The following is a 13,006-nucleotide window of genomic DNA, read 5'->3' as shown; positions in this document are numbered from 1 at the left end:
CACTAATAGAGTCCAAACTCCGCGACGACCTGCGGGCCCTGAGGGCCCAGCTCACGAACGATAACACAGACCGCGAAAGCCTTCTGAGTGAAATGAGGGACAAGAGGCAAGCCCTGCATGCGACTCTAATTGGGGAGGTGGTCAAAAAAATGAGGTACACGAAACAGAGATACTACGAAAAGGGAGATAGGGCCGGTACCCTCTTGACACACAGGTTGAGGGGAAACAGAGCAGGTAGGAGAATAGAGAAGATCAGAGATGACAATGGTAGTATCCAAACAAAAACAGGGCCTATAGCCGAAGCCTTCGCGAACTTCTACAAGGCACGCTATACCAAACAGGAAGGCGAGTCTTTGGACAGCAGGAAAAGCTACCTGAAGGACCACCCTCTCCCAAGACTCACGGATCTTGAGAGGGAAACACTGGAAAAAGAGATAACCGGGGAAGAGTTGGAAGAGGCCATTAAGAAGATGGCTACACGGCTGATTTCTACAAACAGTGCCCATCAGTGTTGATACAGCTGCACACAAACATCTTTAACCACATTAAATCTTCAGACACTATCCCGTCGACATTCCTGCAGGCCATAATCACGGTGATCCCCAAGCCCGGCAAGGACCCAGCGGAGTGTGGCTCGTATAGGCCCATCTCGCTACTAAATACGGACGCAAAGATTTTTACTAGGATCCTTGCAACCCGCTTAGAAAAATATCTCCCTCGATTGATCCACCCAGATCAAGTCGGTTTTGTGATGCCTAGACAGGGGGCCGATAGCATGCGCAAAACCCTACACATATTAAGTTCGAAGGAAGTTAGGGTGAAGGGCGCACTTCTTCTGTCCCTAGACGCAGAAAAGGCGTTCGATAGAGTAAGCTGGACCTTCATGGAAAATGTTCTATCATCTCTGGGAATCGACCCAAATGGCTAGGATGGGTGAGAGCCCTTTACTCGCACCCCTCAGCAAAAATCACAGTGAACGGATGCAAATCCGAACCTATCCCACTGGGAAAAGGCACAAGACAGGGGTGTCCACTCTCCCCCCTTATATACGCCCTAGTAATGGAGCCTTGGGCCATAGCCATCAGGGGAAACGATAAAATCCAGGTTGTTAATATGGGGAAAGCCAACTGTAAAATATCCCTCTTTGCGGACGATGTCCTGCACTATCTCTCCAACCCCTCCCAATCAGTTCCCGAGGTACTAGATAGCTTAGAACAATATGGGTCCCTCGCAGGTTACAAGATAAACCTAGATAACTCAGTGGCGTTCCCAGTGGGCCAATTTAGCGACAAAGAGAAACAATACATTGAGGGCCTCCCGCTCTGTAGGCAACCTGAGGGATTCTGCCACCTGGGGATCCAAATACCTTCGGATCTGGCCAATCTTGTCACTGCAAATTAACCTCCCCTTTGGTTGGCGGTCAAGAGAGACTTGGAACGCTGGTCGAAATCTGTGGATTCCATCAAAATGGTTATTCTCCCCAAATTTTTATACCTATTCCAAATGCTGCCGACTCTGATCCCGCAGCCGTTCCTCCTAGAGATCAAGAGTACTCTCCTCCGCTACCTTTGGGTGGGAAAATCCCACAGAATTGCATACGACACCCTGATAAGGCCCAAAGACGAGGGCGGAGTTAACTTCCCTGACCTGGACACGTACTATAAAGCCTCCCAGTTGCGAGTCCTAGTAGATCACTTGACAATGGGCCCTAAGAAACATTGGGTAGAACTGGACAATCTGCTCTTTTCCCCGGTCACACTAGATGAATGGCTCTGGGTCCCGAAGGTTAAGATTCCAAAAAGGGTATTGAGACACCCAGTCTTAGGGGTGATATGGACTATATGGAGGGAAGGGGGCTATCTTAGGTGGCTCACAACATGGCCTTCGTCCCTGAGTTGCATATGGGCTCCCCCACTCTGAGAGGGTATTAATGAGCCACTGGCCTTCCAGCAGTGGTACGAGGCAGGTCTTTGTAGAGCTGGTCAGCTCTGGACGGATGGGGCGTTCATACCCTTGGAGGATCTGAAGGATGCCCTCGGCCTTCCCAATCTCTCCCCCTTTCGATACCTACAACTAAAGGGTGCCTTGACCAAAGGTGGATGGGGAGACACTCTCAGGAGGGAGCTAACAGATTTTGAGAAATGTATTATTACACACAAGGGGACGAACGGGGCTAAATCACAGCTCTACGGCTTTTTGATGTTCTCCATCCCGCGAGACCCCCCACCTTCCCAGGCACAGTGGGAGAAGGACCTAGGCACTCCCATAACGGAGAAAAGGTGGACCAAGATATGTAGGCAGGCCAGCTGCTCCACAGCCACCCCCCAGTACCGGCGCCAGGCTCTAAAGCTGATCTATAAATGGCACTATCCTCCGCAAAGAATAGCTAGAATGAGAGTGGGTTATGATCCACATTGTTGGAAATGCCACACAGAAATAGGGGACTATGTACATATGTGGTGGAAATGTCACGCGGCACAAACCTACTGGAGAGAAGTCCTCTCTTGGATAAAAGAGGTAGATGGAATGGATAGGACCCTATCCCCCTGGCTAATACTGTTCGGCATTGAAGTTGAGGGGGGTCCGAAGGTGAAACACAACCACATGCTACAGTATATGCCAGTAGCGGCCAGATGTTGTTGGGCCCAAAGGTGGAAGTCACCCCGAGCTCCGGGGGAGGGGGAATGGATTTCTAAAGTACGGGCGATTAATGATATGGAATTCTTGACCCACTTGATAGACGAATCCAAGTCCAACATCGCAGGCCGGTGGCTCCCATTCTTCGACAAATACGGGAAAACGGCCTGAGAGTCTACGATGAGCCCTGGACAGTCTTTTAGATCTGGACACTGTCTTCTCGACACCTCCGCTAGGCCCTATGGGGCCCTGTTAAAATGTGGGACAGTCCTCCTTCAGCCTGGCCCTGGTGGTTTGAGCTACCCCCCCTAGGGGGGGCCACCTTGTACTTGTGAGTATGAACCTCGTAAAAGGACACGCTGAACCCTGCTGATATCGCTAATCAATGTATCATGGTGTGGGAGAGGGTGGGGGTGGGAATGATGGGAGGGGGATGAAAAGTTGTGAACATTGACCTTTTGTTTTTTCTTTTTTTTCAAATGATGTAGCACTGTTTTACTCATGTCACGATTATAAAAACTCAATAAAACCAAATGTTCAAAAAGAAAATATTTTCTGAGATGTTGTTATTCGCAGTATGGTACTTCCCTGGTATCTCCTCTTCTAGATTTTCCAGATTTTCATCCCTGTCAACCCCTACAATGTTTGAGTCATGTTCACCACTCAAATGTCTAACCTCTATATTTGGCAAGTCCCTGAGAGATGTCTACGACCAGCAAATAACAATAATACAGTCCAAGTGGAGTCTAGTCAAATAAAAAGGGCCTATATTTAAAAAAAAACTATTGCCAATCCTTACCGCTATGCTACAAAATAGTGTGGGATAATATACACAAGAAAAAAAAGAAGTTTTCACAAAATGATGAGTCAGGATGTTAAGGCCGGGGACTCACTTCCCACGTTTTCAGCACGGGACAAGGCGGGACTCTCGAGCACAGCACCCTCCTGGTCCACAGTTCACGTTTGCATAATCTCATCAGAAAGTGGTGTTCCCTTCTGCTGGCTTTCTCTCTGCATCCCTCAGTTGGGTTCAAATTTGCCACAGTTCACAATTTCATCAGAAAGTCATTCTAGACCCCTTAGGGTCTTCACTTTACCCAAGGTTGGGTCTCAGCCCCCAGTCAGGCTTCACCACAATGTGTGAAAGACTTTCGACGGTACAAGAGTTTTGTTGTGACCCTCATATGACCACTTTGACACCTTACTCCGGCCTTGGCTAGGGCCTCTTGGTACTTGTAGTTTCTTCTTATTTGGGAGAGGGGGCACCAGCCAGAGACCTTTGAATGAGCGCCCACATGGCACTGGACCACTCTGTTTCTGGTGCCAGTTTCTTTTCACAAATGTTCACAAGGGTCTCCCTCTGCCAGGCTTCGATCCCTGTTAGGGTTCAAAAAGGTCCTCCTTCTTCCGGGCTTGGACCCTACTTCAAAAGTTCACCAGGTTCAAAAAGGACCTCCCTCTTCTGGGCTTGGACCATTCTCATAAAGTTCACAAGGGGTCTCCCTCTTCTGGGCTCAGACCCCTTTGCAAGGTTCACAAAGGTCACCCTCTCCCAGGTTCAGACCCTCTTCCAAAACTCACAATGTTTAAAAGGGTTTTGGGACTTCCAGTCCCAGAATGCACTGTCTGGATTTTGCTCCCATTTCTCAGCTCCCCAAAACTGCACTTTCTGGACTTGGGAGCTGCAGGAGCTACAAGGAGATGATGTTCTGAGGCCAGGGTCTCCTCCGCTGACCCTCAGAGACCTGGGTTTGCCTGACTGGCCATGGGGAGGAGTCCTGCTGTGGGTACTGCCAGGCAGCCCAAGCTGCCCCAGGACTTGCCTTCTGCAGGTACAGCTCCCTCTGCACAGTGCAGCCTCCTTTGGACTCAAAGGGCCAGTGTTAGGGTGTTTTTCTCCTCCTCCATGCTTACCAGGGTCTCTACAGATTTTCTGGGCTTCTTCTGGTCTTCCTCCGGCTTCCTGCAACTTCCAGCATCCCCAGCACGGAAACTTCTCTCCTGAACATCCGTGAAGACCTGCTCTCCAATCTTGACTCCAATACCCCATACGTCCTCATCTTGCTTGATCTCTCTTCTGCTTTTACACTGTCAACCATGCCATCCTGCCGAACCGTCTCCGTGATAACCTGGGTATCACCGGTCAGGCTTTGGCGTGGCTGACTTCTTTCCTCTCCGACCGACCCTCCCAGGTCCAACTTGGACCTCTCCGATATCTTTTTCTCTACCTGTGGTGTCCCCCAGGGATCTAACCTCTCTCCCTGGCTGTTCAACCAGTACCTGGCACTCCTTGCCCACCGCATCGCCGCTCTCTGACCCAACTTTCAGTACTATACGGATGATACTTAGCTCATTTTCAGGCTACCCTCGGCCTCCTCCTCTCCTTCCCTCATCTCTGACTGTTTGTCTGCTATCCAGGAGTGGTGTGCCGCCAATGACTTCTGCCTTAATGCCAGTAAGACTGAGATTCTACTCATCGGCACATCCACTCCCTCCTTCCCTGCAGCTCTCTGGCTGGCCTTTCTTGGCCCTCTTCCTGCTCCCACCTGCAAAGCTAAAAACCTCAGGGTCATCTTCGACTCCACACTATCCTTCTCACCTCACATCTCTGACGTCTCTAAGAAGTCACACTACCAGCTGCACCTCCTCAGAGGTATTCTTCCTTTCCTCTGCTTCACCCAGAAGCTCACCGTCCCCAGAGCACTGGTTCTCTCTAGGCTGGACCATTGTAACCACCTCTATCTAAATCTGCCTACCCTACTCTCCGCCCTATGCAACTTAAACTTATCCAGAACAAGACTGCAAGACTTGTCCTTGGCCTCAAGCCCAGGGATCGTATCACTCCAGGACTGAAATCTATGCACTGGCTCCCAGTGGCTGCGAGTATAAAGTTCAAAACTCTCTGCATTGTCCACAAGGCCTTCTGGGGCCTGGGGCCAAAATAGCTTCAACTCTCTCTTCCCAAATATCTTCCTTCTCAAGCTCTTCGCTCATCCGCCTCCAACTCCCTCAGGGTCAGTCGCTTTTCTAAGCCACAAGTTGGTGGTAGATCTCTCTCTTCGGCAGGGGCCTCCCTCTGGAACAGCCTTCCTACCTCCCTGAAACTTGAGGAGAACCATCTCCGGTTCCGGAAGCACCTCAAAACCTTCCTCTTTGCTTCTGCTTTCTCTCCGTCTGTCCCCTGCTGAATTCCTGGCTGAAACTGCACTGGTTACCTGGCCACCCTGTCTGATCTCTGGCCCAGGCCCCGCCAGTTGCACACCTGCACTGCCTCCCCAGCAACTCCTGCACCTGGGGACTGTTTTCTGTCTCCCTACAGTCCCCCTACCAGCACTCATGTCTGCACTTACCTTGCACTTGTCAACATCTGGCTGTTTTTATTTATCTTATTTATTCTACTATCCCATGTACTGCACTTCCCCTCTCCCTTCCCCCTCGCACTTTTCCCTTTCCCCCTTCCCATGCACCTGCGCGATCTGAATGACACCTGGCCTAGTAAGATCGTTGTCTGTCGTCCCTTTTTTATTCCCCCTCCCTTGCCTCGTCGTGCCTTGAAACACTTGTGTATAGGCGTGTTATAAATGCCATATCATATCAACCCGCTCCCTAAATGCTGTTTCTGGCTGCTGCTTTTATCCTCCCAGCTAGAGTGGATTGGAGTTAGGTGTGAGTAGTTGTCCCTCCCTGCCTGACTCTGCTTGACCTCATTATTGGGACAGCATGGTGTCTGCACATAGGAATCCATTGCCCATGGATTCCCATGGGTAATCCTCATGAATCCCATCTGCCTCTTCCTCGTCCCAGTCCTTGTGTATTTCAAAAGGGGAATGGGATTATGGGAGTTGAGATGGAGCTATCCCCTGGGTGTTAGTTTACATCCCCCTTGATATTCTAAGAGAAGAAAAGGGATTATGAGATTTGTAGTGTTGTGAAGAGGCAACATTCGTTTGGAGTTTAGAGATAATCTTGAGTTCCCCTGTTGTTTTCTCCTTCTTTTCCGTAAGGGAAAGTACTGGTGGAGATGGGATTTTGGTGGCAATATCCCATAAAGACACCTGGGATATCGGGTAGGGGTGCATCAGAAACAATGGGATACCGCGTCTCGCCCAAGGGTGCTCCTCCCGCAGTCTTCAATGACCCTCTGCTCAGGTGATCCTCCCGCGCTCGTCTGCCCCCAGGGTTGGGATCCAAGAGCGATGGCCCTCCTCTGGCCACCTGAACCTAGGATCCCCGGGAATAACCTTGGAGAAACGCCTCAGGTTTCTGACACAAGCTAGTGCCAGGATTGTGATGCCAAGGTGTAGAGAACCCCTCAACAATCACACCAGAAAAAACACAACCCACTAGTGAAAAATGCCCAGCACACCTCTTGAAAGAAAAACAAGGTTTAGTCTCCCAAAAATGATGATGCACCAGCAAAGCACTCTGCTGCCGCGGAACGTTCTGGCAAAATTAGTGCAAGCAGCATATTAAAAAGGCACACAGCGTCATCAGTGACATAAATTACATAAGGTACAAATCCGAGTGGCTGTTTGGCGTGACCCTATACATAGGCTACCTGCATCATAAGGGATACCAGGTCATTGGTCCCAGCCCCGTCTGTCCATCTTCTCCCACGTAGGCTTCTTCTCGCACGTCATCAGGCATGAAGCTACAGTTAATTGCTTGTTATATGAAGAAAAAACAATATATTCTTTATCTCTAACCTAATGTGTACCCGGTACTGCAGACAAGGGCTAAGAGGATACTTCAAGTTCATTGACACTAACAAACCCCAGCTCAATTCCAGACACAACAGCGCCTCTCCAAAGCTTTCCACCCTTGTTTTAGGTTTGTTGTTTTGCCCCTCCCAGCACCTCGCAGCACAAATCATGTGATCTATGTTAGAGGCAACCTGTCCCTGCTTTTCCGATCTTTCAGAGCAATTGGGGGTTTAACCGCTTTATGGTTGGTGGTGTGGGACTGACTGGTGCTTTGCAATACTGGAGTCTTGGGATAGGGGCATCTGGGCACTATTACTTAGAGCTGGGACGAGGGAAGGTTGGAGGCTTGTGCCCTCCTCGTGGGAGCGCTTTCCGCAGGGAGCTCTCAACCGCCTTGTGGCCTTGCAGGGCACATTCCTCCTGGGATCCAAATGCTGGCAACTTAAGACAATAAAAGGTCTACGAACCTCTGCAGCTCTGACCTTTCTCATCGGTACCCAAGATACAACCTATTCCCTCATGCACACACTTATTCCCATGTTGGTGGCCTAAGGCTGCGGGTCTGGCTGCAGCGCAGAATTAGGCCTTGATTTCAATATGGCTGCTATTATCTAAGATGGCATTTGATTCCCTGTGTATTCTAAACCCAAAGCATGCACTACTCTCCCCACAAAGTAGCCCCTGTCAACACGCTCCTCCCCCATACACTCCCCGAGCCCCAACCGTTCATTCCCAGGCCTCTGCCTCATTCGTAACTGCTTTGGGGTCTGGGACAATCGTCCCCACTTCCCAACATTCCCCTTTCCTTAATATCACATTAACGAACTCACAAGTGAGTATTTGTTACTCCTTTTTCATTCTTTCCTCCGCCAACCTTTCTGCTTCCAGATATGGTGGTGACCCACCATATCTGCACTGGCAACTGCACTGGCTCCCGGTGAACCAACAAATTCAGTTTAAATCTCTGTGTATTGTTCACCGGGCTATTCACGGTCAGGGTGCTGAATTTTTGTAGCTTAAATTCACCCGATATTGTCCGGACCGGAACCTCCGCTCTGCTACCTCTAACCTGCTCTCTGTCCCCAGGTTTAACCGGGCAAGGCTTGGTGGTAGAGCCTTCTCAGTTGCCGCGACCATACATTGGAACAGCCTCCCTGAACCTCTTAGGGCCACTGTTAACCATCTCGGATTCAGAAGAGCGTTGAAAACCAACCTGATCTAAACCTGACCACTCCACTGGCCTTCTCCGACTGGGTAGCTTCCCTTCCAGCGCCATGATGCCTTTGGGCGAACGCGCGCTTTACAAATGCTAATAACATAACATAACATAACCCTTCCTTTGGTACCCAGGCTCTATATATGGACCGTAAACTTTCCCTGCTTGTGCATATTGCTCAGGGGTACATGTCAAATATCGATATATATATATATATACACCCTCCACCCCCTGCTAAATCTACCCAGTGTTCTACATAATTTTCTGGGTCTTGTGGGGGAATTGTGGTGGTGCCTTTGGTGTGAAGACTTTGTTCTATTGCAACCATGCGTTGCTTGTCTGGGTCCAGGACCTTGTACTCCAATTGAGACCATCATCATTGTACTACTAGGCACTGCTTTGGCACAGCATCAGAGCCCCAGCTGGCAGGTACAGAAGATCACCAACACAAATATGATCACAGGAACCAGTAGTTTCATGGTCACCCCCATCCAGGATGGTTCCCATGAAAAAAGGTTGTCAAACCAGTCACTCTTCTGTATGCCAGCTTCTGTTTGCATGTGAGTGCCGAGGGTGTGCAGGGCCCTTATTATGCTGGTGAGGGATCCGTTGTCTGCATCGTTAGGAGGTACGTAGGTGCAAACGGAATTACCAATTTTCTTGCTGACCCTTCCTTCCATAGCCGTGAGGCGGTCCAGTACATAATGGTGCTGCAACGTCATCAGCCAGATCACGTGCATTTCCATCTTGATTGCGTTGAGGCCTTTTTCAGTATCATTGGCCAACTGGATCACTTCACAGGGCACAATCTGGAGCCATTTCACATCCGTGGCGGTTTGCACTCCTGGTAACAGGAACAATGCAAAAAAAAATCTTTCTTGCTTTATAGTCGATATTGATCTGGTATTTCTTTCAATAACCATGAGGAATCTTAAGATAGATAATTGTACCTTCTCCTTGTCCACAATTATTCGACAATCCCAGCGGCATCACTGTGGTGGGGACATTGGACACTGGTGTTGGGGCCGCCAAGCCACCTGGTCCCACTATCAAGTGTTATTCAGGGACCAGCAGGAGTGCCGAGTGTAAAGAGGCCAGCGAGCAGGTGCCTCACCATGATGGCAGGAGGTGCAGGAATGCCTGCTGGTCGCACACCCAATAGTTATCCATCACGGCTGCTGTCCAGGTCTGGAATGTATAATGTCTCATTGCACCTGATATTGGTCCCCACGAAAACACTCCCTTTGTTGTAAAAACACAGTTCATATCCTTCCTGCGTTTGCACTTTTACTGGTTTCACCATTGCCTCAACCCACATGAGTTGTGACACATGCTCATTCCAGTAATTGCTGCATACAGCATTCACTTTTTGGATCACTTCCCCGAATCCTACAAGTCCTTCTGCAATGCAGATCATTGTAGTTTCTTGCCATCTGCTCACCTTGAACCTCACACCTTACAACCTTAGGTACAGTCTTTGCAAACACTGCACACTTTTGGGGTTTTGAGCACATTGCAGTTGGTCAGGGTCCATTACTTCGAGTCACAAGCTTTGTGCCTGGAAAGTGCTTCGCAATTTGCACAAGGTCAGATGAAGTAAACATTGAGCCTCCAAAAACAGTTTCCTGCAGCATTAATACCTTGGGGCTCCCCACACCCGTGGTTTCAAGGAACAAACATAACATCTTCCATTAGCCTTCTTTTTCCCCACTGAGCTCATGTCTGCATACCAACTATTACTTAACTCTGGAGGACGCACATCTATTGTGTCTAACCCAAGTCCTCAGTACTGATCGTACTTGGCCCTTCTAACTTGTCATTTAAAACGTTTCGAAACAATAACATATGGAACACTGGTAGAAAAACGAACATTTGCAATTATGTCGGAAAACACATTAGGAAATAATGATAACATGAGTAAATTTGCAAGCTTCCCCATGTGTTGCTGGGTGACAGATGTATCATTAGCAGTTGCACTAGGCTTTGCATCGAGGACTGCGGCCGCAGTAGTATTCATTTCAGTTATTTTGTTTGATAAAGCTCTATTTACAGCCTCGTCATATGTTAACAAACCATTAGTTAACGAACCATTAGTAATACTTGCATGTCTTATTCCTCCCTTTTATATGACCACCCCATATAAAACTACACCCTAAATATATGCCTAATCCAAACATAGAAATATTAAATATGCTAGCTACACAATGCATAATACAGGTATACGCGGGGGAAAACACTGTTATAAGAGAGTATTCCCGAAAGCGATAATGTTCCCTGTTGTGAATGGAATGGTTGGAACCGTGAACACCCATTACAAAGTGGAAGAGATACAGAGAGAGAGAAAAGTAAAGATGAAGAGAAAGAAGTGTTGTGCAAATAATGCATAGCAGTGTTTTTGTTTATCGCAGAGGTAGATCATTTGCTTTACTTGTTTTACCACCTTAGTTATTTACGATACTCAGACAGGGATGGGGTGCTTTGCAAACATTAGACAGATGCACCCAATAATGCAACCCTTGAACTTTCACTGCAAGGAGAGTGGCATAAACAACCTCAAAGGGACCGTTATATCTCGTCTCACTCCATTGGCGGACAGCGCTTCTTATATACACATGATCGCCTGGCAATAGCTGGAGAGGAGGTGATGTTCTGGTGTGTCAGATGCAGCGCTGGTCGGGTCTTCAGTCCTTGGCGGCGCTATCTGTTGAAAGATACATTTTATGGCTATTGTTGGAGAAAACAGATAGCTTTTAAATTCGTCACCCAACACGGACTTAGCCCTGTGAGCATCAGATACCCTCCTGTGCATTGGTTACCGCGTTTCCACCTTGTGAGGTGATAATGATCCTTACGAGGCTGCGTACACATGCTAAACAGCGCAAAAGGCAAGCAGTGCACCCAATTACATTTTTTTAAGTGGTTGTGAGAAACCAGAAGGTGTCCTCAGGAATCTGTCATCCTGGTGCCAGGGCACAGCCATCGCTATTGGATCCAGACCATGGGGGTGGACCAGTGTGGGAGGATCACCTGGAGGGGGGATCCTTGGGGAGTGGGTGTGGGACACCTAATGGTGAGACACGGTATCCGCCCCATTTAAAACCTTTGCTCCCTCTTTCCTGATTAAGTCCATGAGTTTTGTAACTCCCCCCTTCCTTGCACAAACACATATACATTCCCTTTATAGACTGGGGAAAGACAGACTCGAACATGTCCTGGTGCCATGGTCAGGCAGAGTCAGGCAATTGCTTGGAACAACTCACACCTCAATCCCCTTTGCCTTCCCCAACTGGATAAAAGGCAGAGCACGGGAAAACACTTCGAGCAAGGCAAGGAACGGGACACAGCACATGAAGGAGCAGCCTATTCCAGCAGGAGCTGAATCGAGGAAGCCAGACGGAAAGTGACAAAACAAAACCAAGGAAGGTGATGCCCTTGGACCATTTGTCAAGTAATTGCTTGGCTGTTGAAAACTCAGAAGCAGCACGTGTGGGGCGGAGAAGTGAGGCCAGAGAATCCTGTAATACATGTCCGAGATACCAGAGGCTCTCCTGTCTGACTAATCAAGTCGGGGGAGAAGTACAGCCACCGTGGTATTGCCCTTGACTCCATGATCAAAGCCGCCAGCCGAAGCCGGCATACAGCCGGTAAGTTGAAGACAACTGTGTGAAACCGGGCTGTGTATGACCAAAGGTTATGGACGGCAACAAAGTGTCCTGTGAAGTCAAATGAAAAAGGCGTTTGATGAAAGACGCGAATGAAAAGGAAAGCCGATAATTGTTTTCTGAACTTTGAGTAGTGAACGCATGATACTAAGTAGCAGAGTGGTACGGCATGGCATGTGTGCCCAATCGAAAGGTCTCTCCCTGAATGTATCCTTCTAACGGAACTTAGGAAATGTGAATATGATTTATGAGGAAGAGAATCGAAGTGGCCCTGCAAGGGTTTAAGAAAAGGGCCCTTCGGGAATACCTAGGCACCAATCTTGAAAACGGCACCATAAGACCCTCGAAATCTGCAGCGGGTGCTTCGTTGTTCTTCGTTCCCAAGAAGGATACCAAGGAATTCAGACCTTGCCTCGACTATCGAGGCTTAAATCAATGCACCCTCAAAGATCGGTACCCACTGCCACTGATTTCACTGCCCCTGATCTCGGATATCCTGGAAGCTGTGAGAGGCGCCGTAATATTCACGAAGTTGGACCTCCGGGGTGCCTACCACTTAATCCATATCCGGGAAGGAGACGAATGGAAAACAGCCTTTAGAACACCCTTTGGTCACTATGAATACCTGGTCATGCCCTTTGGACTAGCCAATGCTCCCACAGTCTTTCAGCGTTTTATGGATAGGGTGTTCTCTGATATGTTGTTCCTCTTCGTCATTGTCTATCTGGATGACATATTGATCTTTTCCAAGGATCCTCTAAAACATGAAGAACATGTAAAGGCAGTAC

Source organism: Ambystoma mexicanum, chromosome 2p (assembly GCF_040938575.1).
Source record: "Ambystoma mexicanum isolate Mex_15411 chromosome 2p, UKY_AmexF1_1, whole genome shotgun sequence".
NCBI lineage: Eukaryota > Metazoa > Chordata > Amphibia > Caudata > Ambystomatidae > Ambystoma > Ambystoma mexicanum.
The sequence above is the reverse complement of the archived record's forward strand: the minus strand, read 5'-3'. Positions refer to the sequence as shown.